The sequence below is a fragment of the Bactrocera oleae genome, chromosome 2 (assembly GCF_042242935.1).
Source record: "Bactrocera oleae isolate idBacOlea1 chromosome 2, idBacOlea1, whole genome shotgun sequence".
NCBI classification, from domain to species: domain Eukaryota; kingdom Metazoa; phylum Arthropoda; class Insecta; order Diptera; family Tephritidae; genus Bactrocera; species Bactrocera oleae.
The window spans coordinates 36,089,985-36,113,632 of NC_091536.1; the positions used below are offsets into that span (position 1 = coordinate 36,089,985).

Consider the following 23,648-nt stretch of genomic DNA (forward strand, 5'->3'; position numbering starts at 1 on the left):
TCTATCTGTCCCTGCTGTCAGACCCCTAATGGTTCCTCCTCAAGAAGTGGAAGAGACTCTAAAATTATCTCGCGATCTTCCCTTTCTAAAAGCGGAAGGAGCTGTCTCGATGCACCGTTTGCATTTGAGGCAGATTTTTATATTTAAGGAGAGAAATCTTCAGTACCCAGCCCTATGAGGGTTTTAAAAGAAGACTTTGAAGCGTTAGATATAAGCTCGGCAGTTAAATAAATATCCGAAACGGCTCTTGTACGCAATTTTTCAGAAAAATGCTGTTCGCATGCGAAAATGTGTTTCTTTATATTAACCTAAAATATTTTGTTTGGTTTAAAAATATCACCAGCTGAGAATTTAACATTTTGTTTGGTTACCTTATCATCGGTAACCCATGTTAACCAAACAAAATGTTACTTGAAGTAAACATTGTTAAAATTTCAGTACAATTTTTGACGTTTCTTAACTTTTAGCCATGTTTACTATCGCAGCTAATATATCTATTGTAACGGATTTCTCGATAAATCATCAACCTATAACTCACTCTTGAGTTCGATCACTGGATTCTTAAATAAAAGTCCCAATTTAATGGCTACACACTTGTCTTTATTTCTAATTCCAACAACTTAACACTTATTGCTCGTTATTCGAGCTTACAACTGCTTGCTTATGTCTCAATTGTTCTTATCACGCCAACAATCTAACTAGAACTGTCTTAGCTGCACAATCCGGCAGCCCTTATATAGTAAATCTGTAACAAAACATTGCTTCTAGAACATTCTGGCAACTACGAATTCGCTAACTAGTTGTTCTGGTAGTTTATCTTTGATTCGATTTTGTTCTATCATCCGTGTTCGTCACAATATATTATATAAAATGATATAAATTTCGATATATCGAAAGTTATCGAAACACATTTTTAACACTTTTTACAATTATTTAAACTTTTTTAACACAATTTTTGCACTATTTTATTAATTTACTTTTTGATTTACTCACCGTTCGAGATCCATTCCCCCATTCAGAAAATTGAACACACATCCCACCTCGCTGCAGCCAGCAACACACTTCTTCCAATTCACTTTTACTTTTGGCATTTCGGCTGTAAATAAAGTTAAAAATTATTAAATAAATGCAAATTTATCTAATAAAAATTAAAATATACTTACATGTACACCAGCTGCGTGAGGGTTTTCTTTTGTTATTCTTCGTAATAAGGACCGTTACAAATAGAGAGAAAAGGAGAAATCTTTGATAGCAACACTTTTTCAAATATTTTGGAAAGGCATGGAGGTTTATTGATCTATATGAACACGCCTGTGTTAAGTCTTTCCCGGGTTTATCTATCATGATGATCTGCGACTTTTTCCATGAATTTGGATAATATCCGAAACTGAAAATTGCATTATTAAGCGAGAAGAGCATTACTACTGCAATATTTGGTAGCTCCATTATCATTTTTGGAGTAAATTTATCGTGTCCGGATGACTTTTTTGGATTTATCTCTTTTATTTTATTATTAATTTCAAAATAGCTTAAAGACAACACGGGCGACGACGCCGTCGGTGACACACGATTGTATATGAAGACGAACACAATACGTGACGGCGACGAATTTCGACCACCATGATGATTTTTGAGATAGAGCTATTTACCGCCGACCGTGGCGATAAAAACCGCATCACCATATCAAAAAAAGATTATTTTCAGTAAAAATCTCAAGTACTTTCCAAAAATATTGTAAGGAAAAGTCTGCGTTGGCAATATTAAGATTGTTAATGTTTGGTTTCGTCATTTATTGTGATATTTTTGAGCGCGGAATACACACTAGCTGCGACGAAAATCATTCGTATTGTGTTTTACACCGCGGCAACACTCGTCGAAAAATCTTTCGGCGGCGTCTCCGAGTACGACGATTGTGTTTAAGCTATTATGGGCTTGTTGGAATCTACTTATTATGTGTCAACATTGAACCCTTTTGTTATTGTGCATTTATTAAGAAATGTGTAAAGAAATAAAATGCTTATTTAAAGCAAATATTAAAACAACTGTATAAAGTAAATATTTGGAATCAATATAGTGAAGTGTTAAAAAATAAATATTATGCCCATATTAAGGCTAAATGAACTATAAATCGAGAAATTGCAAGACAAAATTTATCAAATTTTCAACATAAAATGCAAATATCTCGAATACTATAAGTTTCCGGCGGCGGGTCGGCTTTTGTATACCATCCCACGATTTCAGGGTTAAAAGGGGTATGGTTGGAAAGAGGAGATTGTCCAAATTAAGAATAGCCTTAAGCCCTGGCCAATCCAAAACCGTGATTTATCAAGAGAAGGGAACGAAAGGATTATGGTTCATGTTTTTCATAATTTCCTTTTTTGTTCATTTTGGTGTTTCAAATTATGTAGATATGGCGCCACTTATTATTTGTCAACATCGAACCCTTTTGTAATTGTGCATATAACGAAAATTATGTTAAAGGTAAAATGCTTATTTAAAGCAATTATTAAAATAAATGATATACACTTAATGCATATGTAGAAACAATTTAGTGAAGTATTACGAAATAATAAGTGCATAAATAAATTGAGAAATTGCAAGATAAAATTCTTAACTTAAAATGAGAATATCTCGAAAACTTTAAGTTAAAGGCGATAATTATATATATCTTCTCCATCCACCCATACCCCTTTTAACCCTGAAATCGTGGGATGGTATACTAAAGCCGACCCATCAACTGTGTCGCGACTGTGAAGCGTTGCACCATAGGGAAATAGGTGATTCCAAGGTAGGTTGCCTTATTTTCTGCTTTATGGACCAATTATTCACATTGTTTTGTCTCTTCTAGCTTTTATTGCCTTACAATTTGCAGCGCATGATTTGGAATGTGCGATAGATTTTCCATATCAATAAGCGCATGTCCACACATCTGCCACCGCCGCTATCGGAATGGTCTATTGGTGATATTAATAATTAATATGTGCTGTGCCGTTTGGAGCACGCCGCCTTGCGTAAGGGAATGGCCAACACTGCTATTTATACGTAAAAGATTAATAATTCAATCCAACCGCATTTTGTCATGGTTGCTGCGTATTGAATTGAAATATTCCAAGTGTCAGTTAATGGCAGCTTACTGAACACAAGTAAGTAAATTATATAACTATTCTATATGTTATCGGCATTACAATGGACAGCTGTGTGCGACTTACCGTGAGGCATGTCAACTATTACATTTACTCTAAAACGATTCACACTAGGATGATACGCTCAAGGAATGATTTGTACATTGTTTGCGATTATAATATTAACATGTTTCCCCTCGAATCCAAAATATAATAAGAGTACGACATTGAAGTATTGGCGGAAACAGTTCATACAAATGTTCCACAATTAAATCAACAACAAAAAATTGCATACGACACTTTGATAGAAGCTGTGAACAGTGGATCAGGTAGAATTTATTTCCTTAATGCTCCCGGAGGAACCGGAAAAATGTTCTTAGTTTTATTGCTATTGGCGAGGATCAGATCGCAAAATGGTGTAGCTGTAGCGTTGGCTTCATCTGGAATAGCTGCGACTCTGTTAGACGGAGGTCGAACTGCACATTCTGCCCTGAAATTATCATTTAACTTGCAAATCAACGAAACAACAATTTGCGACATCGCCAAAAATATTTCATGAACTCATGAAAACGAACAGAGTCTTTGAGTGGAATAAAGAACAGAAAGTGGCTTTTCAAATTCTGAAGAAGCCAGAGAGAAATTATTCTGGAACTCGGAGGGAATTATTGGCGTTGGTTAAATGCATCCAAAGTTTTCACGTAAGGACAGGTCTTACAGTATTAAAATGGCTTCAAAAATTTAGGAACCCAGAAGAACAGTTGGCACGGGGGATTGACAGACTCCAAAGATACGACTTCTTTACAGAGCAGTGCAAAGGTAGTTGTCATGGAAATGCGAATGCGATGTCCAGCCGTCCCTGGAGTTTGAAATGCAGATATTGCTACGGAAATGTCAGCAAGAAGATCCAGATTTGAAAAATGTAGTACATGGATTGGAGATGAATACGAGCGAAAATCTTGAAACAAGAATTATGGCTAGACGGAACCGACTGAGACGAACAAGTGAAACCTCTTCGCTTAGAAAAATGGTCCCAGCTCGCAAACAATCTGGAAGACATTTCCCAGATATAAATCCCACGATGGGTAAACTATTTGCCCGAACACAAAGTCGAAATACAGGGCTTCTGTGATGCCTCTGAGAAGGCATACTGTGCCACTACCTATGTGCGCACACAAAGCGATACTGCGACCACAAGCCACTTATTAGTAGCTAAAGCAAAGTTGGCTCCTTTAAAAACGCTAAGTCTACCTCGACTTGAGCTCTGTGGCGCGCTACTACTCGCAAAACTGCCATGGTGCAGACACATTTAAACATGAAGAAACATAGATTGTATCTCTGGTCCGATTCTGAAACTGTTCTAGACTGGTTGGAAAAACCACCACATGCATGGAAGACGTACATTGCTAATCGAACGTCTCAAATACTTGACCTAGTGATCCTGCCGTTGCACCTTACCACCACCACCCTCTGGTGGAATGGTCCTCAATGGTTGACCGAATCTCCCGATTTTTGGCCACAATCACCCATGCGCAATATAATAGCCCCTGAAAGTCGAAAAATCGACTCCTTTCACACAGCACCTAGAATTGCAGAAGGCAAAGGTTTCTCTAATCGCATCAACTCAAACGCTCTACTTCAGCCGCGATATAACACTACTAAGAGAATCAAAACCCATTGACAAAAGGAGTTCACTCTTAGTTCTTAACCCATTCCTAGACACGAAAGGTCTGCTTCGTGCGAATGGTCGGCTTGCCAATTCAAGTCTCCCGTATAACGAACAATCCGCCGATATTACCGTAACGCAAATGAATTAATCATATAACTAACCGATAAATCCGCAAATGACAACACCGTTGTAAATTCTAACCATTCTAACCGCAATGATCGATCAAGTTGACGATCCATTCCTGTCACATAAAGTGGCATATTCGCCATAAATTTACATGCCACAAATGTAACCATCTTAACTTCTTCATACAGATAAAAATGGATGTAGATATGGCCACAACACCAACGCCAGCTGTGAGGTCCGCCATAAATGTGCCGCGCCCTGGGGCAAGTCCAGCACCACGAACCACAGCGGCAATCGTGCCTGCAACCGCTCCCCGTAGTGGCTCGCGACCACTACCACCTTCATCAGCACCAACAACGGTACCTCAACCGCTCCCCGTAGTGGCTCGCGACCACTACCACCTTCATCAGCACCAACAACGGTACCTCAACCCGTTATGCTTTGCCAACTGTGCAATAGACAGCACGACATCATGCTGCACCGCACCCTCAAGCGGGCCGTCGGGCTACAACTCGCGCCAAGCCGCAGAGCAGCCATCCGACTGAAGCGGCAGGAGGCATCAATGCGGCGTCGGCAGCCCAGGCCAACATACCGCCGCTCCATTGGCCTCAGCAGCGTTGTTGCCACGCTGCAGCAACTACAGCGGTTGCTAGGTTAGAATTCGTATAAGACGGCCGGGATGGCTAGATGAGTTACGCCTCCCCCTCCATACACGTCACTGAGCGCCAACACATCACATCAACACGATCCACAAGAAAACTCCACCCACTAACACACACCACCCCTGCAGACATCACACCACTCAGACTACCCACACATACACATCACATCACACCACAACTCTACACAACCCAACACTCAAAAGGGACTAGCACCGGACCTGAGGCCTCCTTTTTCATGCGCATTTCGAGCCGTAGTGACGTCCGGCGGTCGCAGCAACTTCTCGCCCGAGTACCTTAAGTGAAATCTTAAGTCTTTATATACCTATATATTTTTTTAATTCTAATAAACAAAGCGGCTACCGCCGAAAAATCCATTTTAATTTTTTGTGCTTGCAATAAACGCATTTAAACGGTGAGTGCAAACGAGTGTATTAATTATTATTAAAAAAATAAAATACAAAAACTAATTTACCTCAAACCAAATACATAAGCCAAAATAGAAGGAGTAAAGTGGGATCGCCAAAATTAGTATTAATACGAACATAACTATTAAAAAATAACAATATTATTAGTATAACAATCTTATTTTAATGTGTGAATTAAAAATTTTTTGTGTATATATTTTTTAGTTTTTAATAAGTGACTATATGTAGGAAGGGCTAAGTTCGGATGTAACCGAACATTTTATACTCTCGCAAAGTCAAATGGTATACTCGTTTGAGATTTCTTTGTGGATTGATTGATATTTTCGGTAGAAGGGCAACTATAGCCACTGTGGTCCACATATTTAGTACTTAGGGGCCTGAACAGTTTTGGTTCGATTTAGACAATTTTTATTCACAAGGTGGCATACTTTAAACATATTATTCAAGCAAAGTTTTACCCCGATATAATCATTGTTGCTTGATATGCATAGTGTAAAGTAAAGAATCAGATGGAATTGAAAATGATGTTATATGGGAATTAGGCGTGGTTGTAGTCCGATTTCGCCCATTTTCACACTATAACATAGAAATATGAAAAGAACGTTATGCACCGAATTTGGTTGAAATCGGTTAATCATATCCCAAGATATGGGGTTTCATCTAAAAGTGGGCGGTGCCACGCCCACTGTCTAATTTTGACCGCGGTTCCTATAAAGTCATCTCATACGATCCCGAATTTGGTTATTATAGCTTTAGCGGAGATATGCACATTAAACTTATTAGGGGGGGGGACCACGCCTACTTTAAAAAAAATATTTAACTGCAGATGCCCCTCCCTAATGTGATCCTTTGTACCAAATAACAGTCTTGTATCTTATTGCTGAGCTTAGTTATGGCAATTTATCTGGTTTTGATTGATGGCGTTTTGTGGGCGTGGCAGTGGTCCGATTACGCCCATCTACAATACCAACCGGTCTCACGGTACCAAGAAACATGTCTACCAAGTTTTATAAAGATATCTCAATTTTTACTCAAGTTAGAGCTTTCACGGACGGACGGACGGACAGACAGTCACCCGGATTTCAACTCGTATCTTCATCTTGATCATTTTCATATACATAACCCTATATCTAACTCAATTAGTTTTAGGTGATACAAACAACCGTTAGGTGAACAAAACTATTATACTCTGTAGCAACAAGTTGCGAGAGTATAAAAATACAAGTATATATGTATATATATTTTCTAAAAGCCTTTGCCAAGCCTTTAAATTACCGAAAGCAATTTCGACGACTTTTCGGCATTTCAAGCGTGCATAGTTAAATTTCTTTTTATCCAATGGTTGGTTTTTAAAAAATCAATGGTTTCATCAAATGCTCATCAAGTTTGAACGCAGAGTCGCCCAACAAAACGGCTGGAATATTAACTGATGATATTTCTGTACTTATGTCTTTAAATAAGCTATTGTAAATTGTACCAACTGGCATTTTAAAGATGAACTCTCAAAAATGGAAGAGTCATTACAACGGTATGTAAGCGACATCTATAATATTAAAGAAATAGGTTAAGCGTTTGAACGAGCTTCATGAAAAAACTAACCTTGCATCTACTCAAACCAAAAGAACTGTGGAATACCAGCCTTAAAAATTATAATAGTCACAGCATCTTCTACTGGTGGGCGAACAATACCATACTACATAAGTTCTTCGCGGGTTTTTTGCCAAAAACTCGACTACAAATCATTTAAGCGCCTGTTTCATATACATTCGAGGTGTGTTCAAAGGAAAAGGTGAATTTTGAATTTTTTTGAAAAGTACTTATTAATTCACCAATATCTATTTTGTCCACCTCGGATACAAAACACTGCCGACGCTTTTTCCAATCCTCGAAGTACTTCTGAAATGCGCTTTTCGGTATGGCCATCGGTTCTTTCTTCGATTCTGACTTGATCTCATCAATTGTGAGACGCATTCCTTTCATTGGTTTCTTCAGTTTTGGGAATAGGAAAAAATCACAGGGAGGCAAATCTGGTGAATACGGTGGTTGAGTCATGATTATGGTTTTGATTTTTGGCCAAAAAATCATGAGTAAGCATTGATGTGTGAGCTGGTGCATTATCGTGATGCAGAATCCAGGATTATTTATTCCATAGTTCCGATCGTTTGAGCAGTATTGCTTCACGCAAACGTTGCACAACTTCCTTGTAGTATTCCTTTTTAACTGTACGACCTTTTGGCATGAACTCATGATGCATCACACCACTGTAATCAAAAAAACAGTGAGCAAAACCTTCCCATTTGATCCAACTTGGCGTGCCTTTTTCGGTCTTGGCTCATCTGGCACCTTTTATTGGGATGATTGGGCCTTGGTTTCGACGTCATAACCATATACCTACGTTTCGTCACTAGTTATGACCCATTTGTGCAAACCCGGATCGTTGTTGACGTGATTCAACAACTCCTGAGCGATACTAATGCGACATTGCTTTTGCTCTAAATTTAGCAATTTCGGAACAAACTTCGCTGCCACACGTTTCATGCCCAAAACATGAGCAAAAGCCGATTGATATGACAACACCCTCAGCAACTTCCCTTATAGAGGTTCGACGATTTTCAAGAACATTGTGTTTTACTGTTTTGATCTTTTCTGCGCTTGTTGACGTGGACGTACCTCCACGATGCTCATTGTCATGAACACCTTCTCGGCCTTCTGCAAAGTTCTTGTACCACTTATAAACGCTTTTTTGAGACAAAGTGGATTCACCGAACGCCACAATCACGATTTCAAGTGCCTTGGAACACTTTATTCCATTTTTTACGCAAAATTTAATACAGAATCTTTGATCCATTTCTTTCAAAAGTCAAAAATCGAAAAACGCACATGAGCGTGACTAACCTTTTCTGTTGTGAAAAATAAGCTACTAATCGAAATTGGCTCCTAATGCAAGCACATGATAAACATATGTGTCCGATTATAGCAAACAAAAAAAAATATCGATAATCGAATGTACACAGCCCGCCAAAAATCAAAATTTACCTTTTCCTTTGCACCCCTTTCTTCTTTAAAATGCGACATTTTAGCTATAACAACATAGGAAATAATATCGGAGCGACTATTCACATCGATCATTTGGACATTGCTTTTATTTTTCTTAGACGTTAAACCAGAAAATGTTAATAAATAGAGAAAGCGCAAATAAATTAATACAATTTTTTTGAGTACTAATTTGCAGTTTTCACATGAGGCAACATCAAAAAATGTAACTCCGATAAGAAAAATAAACAACGCTCTGTGGGATTAAAACAGTGGCTAAAGCGTGAAGGAGTTAAGCTCAATCCGAATACGAGCATTTACATTTGAATTCTAAAAAGCATTAATCTTAATTTTTTATTTTATTATTTCTAATCTTAGCTAATCTCAATTTATATACTTTAATATCATATTTTACTTACTGAGGTAATTAAAATATTTTAGAAAAATATGTTAATATATTTATTAAATATTCCCTTATTTATGCTTACACATAAGTACAAGTACATTCATAAATACACGTACGCTCATGTTTGCTTCTTCTTGCCCTGCGCAAACAATGACTTTTGACTTTTGCGAGAACAGCTAGAACGAAGCAAGTTGAACGATCGGGACAAGGAGGGTCTGGGGCGCACTGGAATTTAATTATTTTAGCTATTTTTTTATGAATCGAATTTATTTTATGTGTATTTATATTTTTACGTAAATAAGCCTTAAGGTATCAGTACTTTTCAATACAAATTATGCAATCGGCTATGTTGATTTCATTTTGTTTTTTATAATTGAAAATTGGCTTATGCTCTTTTAAAGTATTACGATTACCGATTGAACTACATTTTCATAACGTTGAATTTAGATAAAATAGGCTAAATCGAAAAACCTCGAAATAATGATTATAACTAAACATATAGAAATACTATGTGGAATGACAATTTGATATAAATTTTATAATTTAATGTCATATAATATGAAATAAAGTATAATAATAATTTAAGTCACTAATAGGCCATGTTGCCGAATCTCTTTTCGGAAAGAAACATCAGACAACAAATTCTTCAATTTCTGATTTTTAGTATCGTCGGGATGCAGCAACTTGGGGCAACATGCAAATGCGAGGGGATGGTAGGATTTTCAGTGTTGGCTGTTCAATTGTAAAATTGAAGTTTTGACACTTTCATTATAAAAGGTACTGTGAAAAGGTGGTATGATTTGATTAGATTTCTTCAATTTTACAAATTCTTTTCATTTTATTTAAACTTCATTTTTGTCATCCTCGAACATTTGAGAATGAATTCCATATAAAAACAAATTGTGGTTGACCAGGCGTACAGAAAAAGGAGTGGTAGAGTTATGAACGAACCCATTCTGCTTTGTAGCATGTGTGCGTTCCTTATGAATGAATTTGTTGTCGATGTAATATGATGATGGTGCTGTCTACGGATTTTTTGTCGCGAACGTTTAATTTTTTACAAATGGCATATTGAGGCACATACATATGTACACTACGTTCATATACTTGGCCATGCGCATTTCGAGAATATTTACATACAAATTGGTCATTTGAAACAAATAAATGACGATAGCTGTTTAAGTTCACACATTACGTTCTTCTACAAGGTGCGTCCCAAAGTAAACAGTAAAAAAGTAAACTCTAGTGCTCTCCTTTATCAACTTCCAGTAAAAGTTTCATGACATTTCATCTATTGGAAGTGAAGTTATTGCGTTTTAAGTGTCAGTATGTTTTTGTCATCGGTGAGTAAATGAGCTTCGAACAAAGAGCCAACATTAAATTTTGTTTTAAAATTGGTAAAACTTTTACCGAAACGTTTCAATTGATTAAACAAGTTTATGGCGATGATTGCCTTTCCCGTAGCAGAGTGCACGAGTGGTTTCAACGTTTTCAAAGTGGTCGTGAGGACATAAATGATTTGTTTTTATGATTTCAAGGGTATTGCCCACAAAGAATTTGTTCCACCCGGCCAAAACGTTAATGCGGTATTCTACCTTGGAGTTTAGAAGCGTGTTCGGCCCGAATATCGCGAAGATGGAAGTTGGCGTTTTTTGCACGATTATGCGCCGTCTCATCGATCGACGCTTGTGGCCGATTATTTGACTAAAAATCACATTTTAACAATCAACCACTCCCCGTATTCACCTGATATGGCACCGTGCGACTTCTACCTTTTCGGAAAAATGCATTTGCCGATGAAAGGAAAGCGCCAAGACAACTGACGTGGCGATTTGTTTGGTAGTCATATATTTCATTTTGTCATAAATCAGCTTTCATAGGGTGAACCGTGGATAACATGTTAGATGGCGTTTACATGCAGTCTCTTTTGACGCTCATTATTGGCAAATTATCTCTTGGTGTCCCTCTGTGGGTTCACGCGAGCGAAAACAGTCCAGCGACTTAATTCGAGTTTTTCTGTTATTCCTTTTCACAAAATTTTCGCTAATATTTGTGCGGTTCGGCTACGCGACACTTTGTTGCATAGTTCATTTATATGTTGGTATGGTGGTCTCCCACTACCCACTAATAATATTTTCAGGAAAAAACTTAAGACAGGAATTTCCTAATCCATCAGAATGTATAAAAACCCGCTATTAATATAATATATGTAAGGCCAACTTATGACGGGAATTTCCTAATCTTTCGGGAAGAATTAAAAACCCGTAATATTTTTACTTCATTTTTTTCTATTTGCTATAAAGCTTTCATGAATTAATTACATTTCTGATTTTAATAAATATGGAAGCATCTTAAAATTTTTATGTACCACAAATATTTAACAGTAAAAGTAACTCCATTTTTATTGAAATTAATTTATATGCCTAGATTATATTAATTAGTTAAATTAAACATTTTTGATTGTCTTATTTTTTTTATTCACACTTTTCAAAGTATTTCTATTATAGTACTTTGCAAGTTGACTAAAGTCAACGTTCTCGACATGAATATGACACCAGCAGCAATCATTCAATAAACTTTGTTTCGAATGTTATTGAATAATTGGTTAAAGTCAACAGTCTCGAAATTTTTGACCAGAAATATGACACCCGCAATAATTAAATGAGCGGATGTCATTGCATAGCCGGCAAACACTGCATATTTGCGTGGCCGCGATGATACAATTAAGAACCCCTATTTTAGCATGTGTAACTTAAATTAAGTTATCAATAAGTTCAGTTATACAAGTAGTTTGAAAGTGAGACTGAGCACTTTAGCCACCTCCGCTAAATAACAATAATAAGTATAACTCAATTGTTCTATTGCTACGGCTCAGCCTAGCATAATTTAAATAATACAAGGCAATAATTAAGCCAATTTTGAGTTGGGTTGACACACACAAATATAAAAGTTGAGTGTGATAGTGAAATAGAGGGGGACACATAAGTTAGCAATAGCCAAGTACCAAACGAAGGAAGCTTTGAAATTAATGCAAATCAAGTGCAAGATTCAGTGCAGAGTGCTGTCAGCCAAGCTTCGGAACCCAATTCAGATATCGTTTGCAACATCCCACTCGATATAATTAATACAGTCCCTGAATTTCGTGGGGGTCAGATGAGTACGTGGCATGAAAGGAATCATGGACACGTACGAATTATTCAAACTATTTACAGGCAGCTGCATCAATTACCAAGCGGTAACGATAATTGGAAATAAAACCAGAGGAGCAGCCAGAGCCGTGCTAGTATCCTACGATACAGTCCTTAATTTTGATGCAATCACTGCTAAACTGGATTGCTCATAAGCAGACAAAACCTCACTACGACTTTTGAAGCAAGGACTTAAAATGGTTAGACAAGGTGAGCTTTAGGGTAATCTAATGGAGTATTACGATGAGGTTTAAAAAAAAAATTAAAATCAGTTACCAACAAAATTGTGATGGCACATGAAGCGGAACAGGTTACATTACTCAATAAGGAGGTCGAGAAATCTTTTTGATCTATTGTCTTTCCGACACAGCCAAAAAACCTAAAATCTGTTTTAGCATTGGCCAGAGAAGCAGAAGCTAACATTAAACGCAGTATGTTTTCGACTTTATACGCTAAAGAAAACATTGCAGAAAGAAAACAGGCCAAAGAAGAGTATAAGTCGCGCTCATAATCCAAACAGGGAAAATATAATAGGGACTAAAGCGGCAATGAAAGAAACCCCCATTTCGCCAAAAAACAACAATTCAATACAAACCAAGAAAAAAGCAAAAAAGAAGATCAGGGACAAACACCGGAACCAATGGAAGTTGACTCTTTCTCTAGTTTAAGCTGCATTCTAGTTTTCATAGATCCAAAAATAGGGACGAACAGACCCGTCCGGTAGGGTAATAGGACAAAGGCGCCAGAAACCGAAAAACATGTGCAATGTGCCCCTGATTCATAAGAATCAGAATATAGAAACCGGAAGAAATTTAAAAATATTATTTGACACAGAGGGGGCAAAGAATTACGTTAAGCCCGCAAAGGAGCTTAAGAACGTAATTGCTGTCGCAAACTCACTGTGATCTAAATTCACGGCACAAGTAAAATAACAAATAAATGTCTAATGAAAATCTTCGGACAAACCTCACCTTTTTGTGCCAGGCACACTAAGTTTATTTGACGCCATTATAGGATTTGACTTGTTAACACAACCAAGAGCAGCGTTAAACTTACAAGACAGCACTATTATTTACCAAAACAAATCTGAACAGTTGCAGTATCATTAGAGTGACAATGTAAACTTCACAAATGTTATTGACATTGTAGTGGCCACATTCATTAAAAAGGAATTCATAGGCATGATACTTAAAAGCATAAGTAAATTTTGACCTCTAACGAGGCATTACCGTTTAACACTGCGGTCATTGCTACGATTCGCACTGTAGACGATAAACCAATTTACACTAAATTATACCCTTACCCTATGGAAGTTTCAGATTTCGTAAATAACGGAATCAAACAATTACTTGAAGATGGCTTTATTAGACCATCAAATTGCCCTACAACAGTCCAGCTTGGGTTGTTGACCAAATAAGTGTCGATACTAATGGCAATAAAAATAAACGATTAGTGATCGACTTTAGGAAGCTAAACGAGTGAACTATACCGGTCGGTACCCAATGCTATGTATACGGTGGAAAATATGAGTTTTGCCGGTTGCCTTTTGTTCCGAAAAGTGCGGGAGAAGCCAATAAGAGACTCTCTCAAGAAGAACTGAATATTCTTCGTAGTAACCAATAACGGAGCAAAAACTGTTCTTGAAAAAGTTAGGGCCATAAAGGAATATGTAAAGCCGAAAAACTTGTACAGCTTGCGATCGTTTCTTGAGTTGACCAGTTATTACAGAGGGCTTATAAAAGACTTCGAGACAATAGCGAGGCCTTTGAACAATATCCTCAAAGAAGAAAGTGATTCGGTGAGCTAGCATATGTCCAAAAAATTGAGACTCAACAAAACGCCTTCGAAAGTCTAAAGAGTATACTGGCATTAAAAGATGTTACACTCATATACCCAGACTCTAAACAGCCGTCCACTTAACTGCTGATGCCTCTATGGATAACATCGGTGCAGTCCTATCCCAAGGCGGCAAACCCATTACCATGATTTCGATACCGCTTAAACAAAGTGAATCGCACTCTGCCAAAAATTAATTAAAGTTGTTAGCCATTGTCATTTCCACTGACCATTGACTCTTTACATTCGCAGTTAAAAAAAAGTAACTGACGAAACAATTTAATTAATACTGAGGGCAACAATACAATACAACTGATCCATACACTCAGTCATAGACCAAAAACCAATCGATCACGCAGCATCTAGTGAACTTAGGCAACCCATTAAAAACAAAATTATAAAAGCCCAACAATACATTGAGAGATTTAACCCGAGTAGACAAAAAAGAATATTTGAGGTAGGCGAAAAAGTCGTCATAAAAAGTAATAGAAGATTAGGAAGAAAGTTAACACCGTTTTACACCGAAGATACAATTCAAGGAGACCTGGGAACGTTTGTTCATATTAAGGAGAGAGTGGTCCAAAAGGACAACCTCAAATTGCAATAGTTTACTCACAAAAGCCGCACAGAATAAAGCCGACTCATTTTCACTATTGTACATTCCGGTAATACATGTAGATGGCTAGGTATTGGGATGGGAATAATGAGACTATTTGAAGCATTTGAGCAATTTAACAGAACTTACCAACATAGTAGATGAAACCGCAAAATTAGCGGAATTATTCCCTCAATCACACGTGAGAAAACTATTATATGTAGATGTAGAACACGTTAGAAACCTATTGTCCGTAGTAAAAGTGCACCGCAGAATGGCAAGAAGTCTAGACTTTCCAGGGTCAGCACTCAAGGTGGTAGCACGCATACCACATGCCTCTGATTTTGAAAGAAAAAGGTGAACCGAATCAAAATTAATTGATGCAAATAAAAGACACCGCATTTTTATGAAACACTATAAGCAAGAAATAGAATGTTAACAAATCAAATATCAAACTTGATACTCACAATTACACTGGCTAAGGCTGACATAATAAATCCCAGTATTTTTAACCATGGCAATTTGAGGTCCATTTTAAATGAGCTCCCTGTAGAAGTCCTTATATCTAGTCTAACCGAAGCATATGAAATTAGGATCCTAAATCCCGAGAATATCGTCCATAAATTAGTAGCATACCTTAAATTAATTTGAATTAATATGCAAGTAAATCCCCATCTTCTCTTTGTCCCAAAACCACTTCGTTCTACAGATACAAAATGACACAACGACGACATACTAACCGGCAGTGAATGCGTAACAACAACCTACGCCTCCGTTTGTAAATTAACAAAGCAAGAAACTAGCGCACGAGCATTTTACGCCGTCAGCACAGCCTTTTGCTGCACACAACCAAGCCCCCTGAAGCCCATCACAAATCATCATCATAAACGAGAGCATAGCAAAAGTTAGCACAGACGAAGGTCTAGAGATTGTTACAAACGTGATATATATATTTCATCACGTTTTGTTCCTTTGCAATCATCAATGGTACAAAATACGTGAACCAGCGTGAAATAGTAGACAAACCGCCAGGAATAGCAGGGTTACCTCTACTCAATTACATCAGTCACGACTCAGTATTAACCCTGCCCCAACTCCATAGAATGAACAATGAGAACCAAGATTTCAAAAACGAATTAAAGTCCGCCGTTCGAATGCTACATGAGATTAAAACCATTACAGACCAAGAATTAAATTCTAGAATTTACAGGTTACCTCCAAAACGTGGGGATGAAGTGTAAAAAGAAATAATTAAATTGGAATAATACGAAAGAAAAGAAGTAGGTACAGCTCACTAATTCTAATAGTACCAAAGAAAATAGATGAACCAGGTATTCAAAAAGATATATTATATAAGCAGTTGACTATAGGAGACTGATAAACTGACTGTTGATGATAAGTACCCTCTGCCAAATATTGAAGGAATTTTAGATAAGCTTAGCACCATTGACTTAGCCAAAGGATATCACCAAATATTTATGGCAGAAAAAGACATCAGTAAAACAGCATTTGTAACTATTGCAGGACTATATGAGTACGTCCGTATGCCTTTTGGGCTAAAAAATATTTTCAACACCATCAAAATATAATTTAACAAGTAAGGAAGGGCTAAGTTCGGATGCAACCGAACATTTTATACTCTCGCAAAGTCAAATGGTATACTCGTTTAAGAAAAAAAAATTATATTCACTGACCGACATATTCAGCATAAAACTGGTTAGAATAACGAAAGGCATTATAAGTAGTATATGGAAGTTGAGAGTAGTATTAACCCGATTTTATCAATTTTTGCCAATACCATATACTACTAACATGCCACAGGCTAATAAAATGCTCCCACTGTTTCATTTAGGTACCTCACAAACCATCACCAATCATTTGGATGAAAGTCAGACGAATCTTCAAAAATCCTGATATTAGTCACATGGGGGCTAGGTAAAGTTTTCACCCGATTTCATCCATTTTAAGCACAAAGATTTGTTATGAGTAAAACACGCTCTCTCATTTTCATTGAGATAACTCACATACTGGCCGATATATGCGGTATAAAGTCACGTGGAAGTTCAAAAATCTTTATATTAGGTATGTGAGGGCTATAGGAAGTATTGATCCGATTCAACCCGTTTTTGACACAAAAACATACTATTATCGAGAGTTTCGTTTATTTATTTTATAATATGAATTTCAATTAATAGTCTGACACATTGACCGATATTTTCGGTAGAAAGTCAACTATACTTACTAGGGTCCAGGGTAATCAGTACTTAGGGGCTTGAACAGTTTTGGTTCGATTTAGACAATTTTTGGTCTCAAGGTGGCATACTTTAAACGCATTATTCACGCAAAGGTTTACCCCGATACAATCATTGTTGCTTGATTTGCATAGTGGACAGTGAAAGAATATGATGGAATTTAAAATGGTGTAATTTGGAAAATAGGCGTGGTTGCAATCCGATTTCGCCCATTTTCGCACTATAACATAGACATATGAGAAGAATGTTATGTACCGAATTGGGTTGAAATCGGTTAAGCAGACCCCAAGATATAGGGTTTTCACCTAATTGTGGGCGCCCATCCTACAGATAAAATTTAATGTCCCTGACGTTTTTAATGCTTGATTTATTGCACTTTAAGTAGTTTTTAACATTACCGTTATATGGAGAGTGGGCAGGATTGTCACCCGATTTCACTTTTCTACACATTGTCCATAGAGGTGCTAAAAACATTTGTTTTCAGTGAATTTTGTTATTGAGATATGCACATTAAAACTTTAAAAAAAATTTTTTAACTGCAGATGCCCCTACCTAATGTGATCCTGTGTACCAAATAACAGTCTTGTATCTTATTGCGGAGCTTAGTTATTGCAATTTATTTGTTTTTATAAAATTTCAAGGAGATAAAGGCAGTTTTCTGAGAAAGAAAATGTAGCATATATTAATGAAAGAAGGTGTTTAAATGAGTTTAACCCCCTCCTCCAAGTACACCACTCTACCCGGGAAAAACTGGCGCCCCCTAATAATGCCAACCACATATTCACCAATACACCACACAAGATGACACCACACAGGACAACACAACATACCATCTTACATTCGCTTATTAGACCGCTAATACAGCGATCCTTTTTTCGAAAACACTCGCTTATCGTCCACGGGGCTGAGCGCCACATTATATCTTTCGAAAAACCACACTCGTTCCGCAACCTTATTCAACATATCAACGATTCCGATAGACATCGTTCCACCGTAAGAGTAACCTTCGCTCTCATCAACTTCATTTTTAGATTATAAACGTCACGATAACAATCCCGCGCGCTCTGGTCAATTTAATACGACACCGATGCGCTGCTTTGAACAATTATACACTTACTCGATACATTTACTTGTGTAAAATTAATTACAAAAATTAAGTCAAATAAAGTGTATACGTCTAAAGCGCTGTCCTTTTTCTTTGTGAAAGTCCAAATAGGGGAATATAGTTGGCACCCCAAATATTCATGGTCCTTCGAGCCACTCCGAACGGCACTATTGGTTTTGTCCAGCAAAAAAAAAAAAACATTTAAACAGTGGTAACAAAAAATTGAAAAGACAAGACAAAATAAACGGTGCGGCAGTGCGGTGAAGTGCAGTGGTAAACAAAGTAACAAATATACAACAAAACTCAAAAATATACACATGTTTGTATGTACAAACAGTGCGGTGTTATAAAGTTCAGTGACCCAAAAATATATAATATATATGTACATACAAAACATATGTACATGCATAGCTACATATATACATATTTTAAAATAGCCAACTTCAAAACAAAAAACAGTTCACCAATAGCGTAACACATAGGCCTAACAAGTGCAGCAAAATACAAAAAAAAAACATATTAACAAACGATCTTAAATAAAGTGCGTCAAAACACAAAAAAAAAAAAAAGGTTCAACAAACTAATACAACACAAATCGAGCGCGAAAACTAAAATACCTAATTGCATACATAAACACCAACAACTTAAACGGGCGCGAATTTAAAACAAATGATAATAAACTCACTAAAACCAGGCACGACTGGAAGCATAGGAAAAGGAATTGACAACAAAGAAACACACATGCGTACATACAATCAGAAGCCTACCCCTGCAAAACCAAAGTGAGCGTATTGATTTCACTTACTATTTTATATATGTAAATACTTGTATGTATGTTCGAATACGGTTTTATAACATAGAACCTGTAGCAGTAAATCCGATTTTACTAATATAAAAAACGATTATCAAACTGGTATAAATCACGTAAAAAATCGAAATACCGCTGACATTAAAACCAGTTTGGTACAATATATATAATATGTAAATAATTATTGTACAAGTATATATGCCTATAAGCTTACCTTTGTGTTTTCAAACACACATATTTCACAAACACAATTCAAGTATTTACTTTCAAATATTTTCCGGCAATACCTCTTATTTTTAACAAAAACAGTAAGCAGGAAAAATTAAAAGACAAATAAAGAGAATCAAACATAAACAAAACAAAGCAAACATGCATATACGCATACCTATTATATCTATACTTACTTTAACATAAGTACATATAATAACATATGTATAAACATAATGCATAGAGATAATACCTGCACATTATTCACTTCGCTTTCGCGCTCTTTTCGCAGTGCGAACATACATATTTATACATACGGCATATAATCTATGCCTATGCTTATATACCCTATATACATTGGGTCAATTACACATTGAAAATTTACAATATAAAAAGTTGTAAAATTACATGAAAAATAAAACAGTAAATGTTGTGGTAAAATTAACACTACTAGATATTAAATAATTAAAAATAATAAATAATTTATTAAAAACAAAAATACACATATTTTCAAAGTCCACATTGGCATACATACCGCAATACCCCTTGTAACAAACAAGCAGGATTGCGTACATAAAAAAAAAAAAAACTAAAGGCACATTGAACTCTTCAACGAGCTCTCAATTGTATTAGAAAATAAACAATCCGTGCATACTTATTTACAAAGTGTATTGATCTCTTCAACGAGCTCTCAATTTCACGAGCACATTAATATATACTAACAAGTCCGTGTATTAGGGTGTAGCTAAATACATCAACATAAGGACATAAAAAATATTATTGAATTAAAAGTGCGATTTTTATCAATTAAATTAAATAAAGCAATATATTCAAAATAAAACCACAACAATATCATATCGCAAGTAAATTCAGTTTACACTGAAAAAATAAATAAAAGGTTATATAATATATTAATAATTCATTGAAACATTATATAAATAACATAACAAAATTGGTTAATGGCGACAAAAGTCAAACTACACCTGTAGGAGCTACACGCTCAAAACAGGTTGCCAAAAAAATGCCCAATATGAAATAGTAGAAAGGGTAGACAAAAAACTAGTTAGAACTAAAAACGTTCAAAACGACCTCAATAGAAGCTTCAATAGACCCCAAGCCAGTAGCAACAACAATTTAAACAGAAGCTTTTACAAAACGCAATCGTTCACATCCGAACAGAATAAACATACATCATGCGAGCTATGCACAAGAGGGCATAAACTACAATCTTGCGAGAAGTTTAAAAACTTAAAAGTTAACGAACGAAATAATTTGGTCAGATCAAAAGGACTTTGTACAAATTGCTTGTCACATGCGCATACTTATAAAAATTGTAAAAGCAAATTCAATTGCTTATAATGTCACAAAATACACCACTCAATGCTTCATTACAGCAAATTTCCCCTATCACCCCAAAGAAGCGCTTATACAAAAAGAACCACAGATTTAGTTGTAACAACAACTCCTAAAAACCAAAGTCCCAAAAAGCACCATGTTGCTCAAAGGCATTAAAATCTCAAACGCTACACACCAAAATACAAAATAGGGTTTTACTACCCACAGCAGTCATCTCCATCGAACACCGAGGAGAACTGTTTAAACTTAGGGCCTTAATAGACCAAGGATCACAACGATCTTTCATAGCGTCTAGAGCACAAAATAGGCTACAACTACCAACAAAGCAAGCCAACTTTGAAATTATAGGAATGGGCGGAAGAGTAGTGCAAAACTCTAATAAAATCTGCCCCATTACCTTAATTTCCCCCTAAGCGGATAGGAGAGTTAAAGCAGAAGCTATAGTCTTACCGCAACTTACAAATACGCTTTCAAGCTATCACATAAATAGCAAGCATTGGCAAAAGGTTTCACATCTAAAGCTAGCAGATCCCAACTGCAACACCCCGCTCAAATAGACATTCTATTAGGCAGCGATCTCATACCTCAGATAATACTCGAGGGTGTAGAGAAAATTTCAAACGCACTATTGGCACAAAATACTATTTTCGGTTGGATCCTAAGTGGACTAGTTACGGAACCAGTTACAACCATGGCCACTCAAGTTTAGGAAATCTCAAACGAATACCTCAATTCACAATTAAAGAAATTTTGGGAGTTAGAAGAGCTCCCCCCTATATCAATTATATCCCCAAAAGATCAGTATTGTGAAGACTTCCACAAAGCCACAACTACTCGATCAAATAATGGCCGGTGCGTCGTACGACTACCACCAAAGCCACAATTTTCCAACACTCTACAAATTGGCACAAAAAACCAAGTCATAGCTTCTTCTGACCACCCCAGTGTTAAAAACTCAAATATTGTATATATAATTCAACCAAATAATCCAAATATACAATATAATACTAAATATTCCAAAAGAAAATTTGTTGTGCACTAATTTCCTTAAATTTGAAAAGGGCAGTACAACATAAAAATACAGGGGATCCAAAGGAATGCGATATCTGACCAGTTTTAATATCCTACTGAGTCAACATCCGCATTATCCGCAATAATAATTTCGACCCCGCAGGATGGCTTTCACCAATTATGATACAAGCGAAAATCCTTTTCACAATTCTCTAACAATCTAAACGATATTCGAATCTCCCGATTCTTGGCCACAATTGCCCACGTCCATACATAATATCATTCGCAGCATAGTTGTTCTAGACATTCAAAAAATCGACACCTATCTTACTATAGTGGCTCATAGTTGACAAAATGTTCATAATTATGAAACAATCAAAAAATTAAGTTAAGAGATCACCATACGCCCAATGTGATACAGTAGTACAGACAGATACACCTAGACTTACAGAAAGCAAAGGTCGCAGTTATCGCATCGATCTAAGCGCTCCTCATATGGGTGGTTAATGGGAATCAGCTATAAAAAGCTATCCTCCTACTTCAAAAAAGTATATATGTATATATGCAAATATAAATATATCGAATTTACCACATTACTAACTTGAAAAGAAGCCGTTCTCAATTCACGGCCAATCACTGTACTCTCGCAAGACCCCTCTAATTTCTCTGTCCTAACATCAGGGCATTTACTCAAAGGAGCACCCATTCTGGCCATATCTGAGCCAGGAGTGGAGTCGCTAACCTTAATAAGCCGATGGTAAATGCATTAATTACAAAAATTAAGTCAAATAAAGTGTATACGTCTAAAGCGCTGTTATTTTTCTTTGTGAAAGTCCAAATAGGGAAATCTAGTTGGCACCCCAATTATTCAGAAGGTATTAATTTAAGCTAGGTTAGGTTAGTTTAGGGGGTCGATTCCAAGAAGGATCTCACTTGAACAGCTTAAAACGCCGGTCCGTTGTGGTACCTAGAAACTCTTATAAGCTGGATCAAAAGACCCTTACAAGTCGACAAAATGCTTTGTTTCTACAACAAACTTGTTAGGACGGCCAATATCCACAGTAAATTCCTTGTGCTTTAGAGTTATCGCTAGCCATGACCCTGCCTTTAATATAGGCACGCTGCGCCCGTAACAGTTTACCCATCAGTATTCTGCTCCTAATGTACAGATCTGAAGTCTTTTGAAATCCCTTATTTTTGCATGGAATTGAATGCTTTAATTTTGCACTTTTCGTATCCAGCCTTATACAAACACTTCCAAACGGTTTTTGTGCAATGCTTAGGTCCTGGACATTCGTAATCGATGTTTGGACTCGGCGATTTCTTACGTCTGACTTACGTTTTCGCCCTTATCGAAAAAGAACTGTAAGTATAGGTATTTTTTCTTTGGAATGAACGAATTATAAAACTGTCAGTAAAGGTTTTTTAGTACGAAATGTCGCCTTTCTCTCGCCATCTAGCCGAACCCGATCGGACTTATACAACGCAATACAAATGAATAACGCCATCTATTGGAAAAATAATGGATTTCTTTTTACTACACCTAATATTTAAAAAAATAATGTATGTTACGTCCAAAGATCCACAGTATATAGCTAGTTTCGAAAACTTGAAGGCAATATGCTCGTCTGATCCAATTTTGAAATTCCCAGAATACAATAAAAAATTCACTATTACAACCGTTGGAAGTGACTATGTAATAAGGGCTATTCTTACGCAACAAGGTCAGCCAGTGTGCTTTATTTTTAGAACGTTATACCTATAATCATGAGTAATAATACGCTAAAACAGATAAAGAATTTTTGGAAATTATATGGTATATTCAAAAACTTATTTTAGGCCATACATTT

General features: G+C 36.5%; 1 long non-coding RNA gene across 1 annotated transcript in view; it reads right to left on the bottom strand.

The window, feature by feature from the left end:
• Positions 1–944: 944 nt before the first annotated feature.
• LOC138858862 (uncharacterized) overlaps positions 945–23,648 on the bottom strand; it is a 43,657-nt gene continuing 20,953 nt past the window's right edge. The window contains exons 2-3 of the long non-coding RNA XR_011397887.1: positions 1,164–1,387; positions 945–1,096 (exon numbers count right to left, since the gene is read on the bottom strand). This is a non-coding gene — a long non-coding RNA (uncharacterized lncRNA). The remainder of the gene's footprint in view (positions 1,097–1,163; positions 1,388–23,648) is intronic.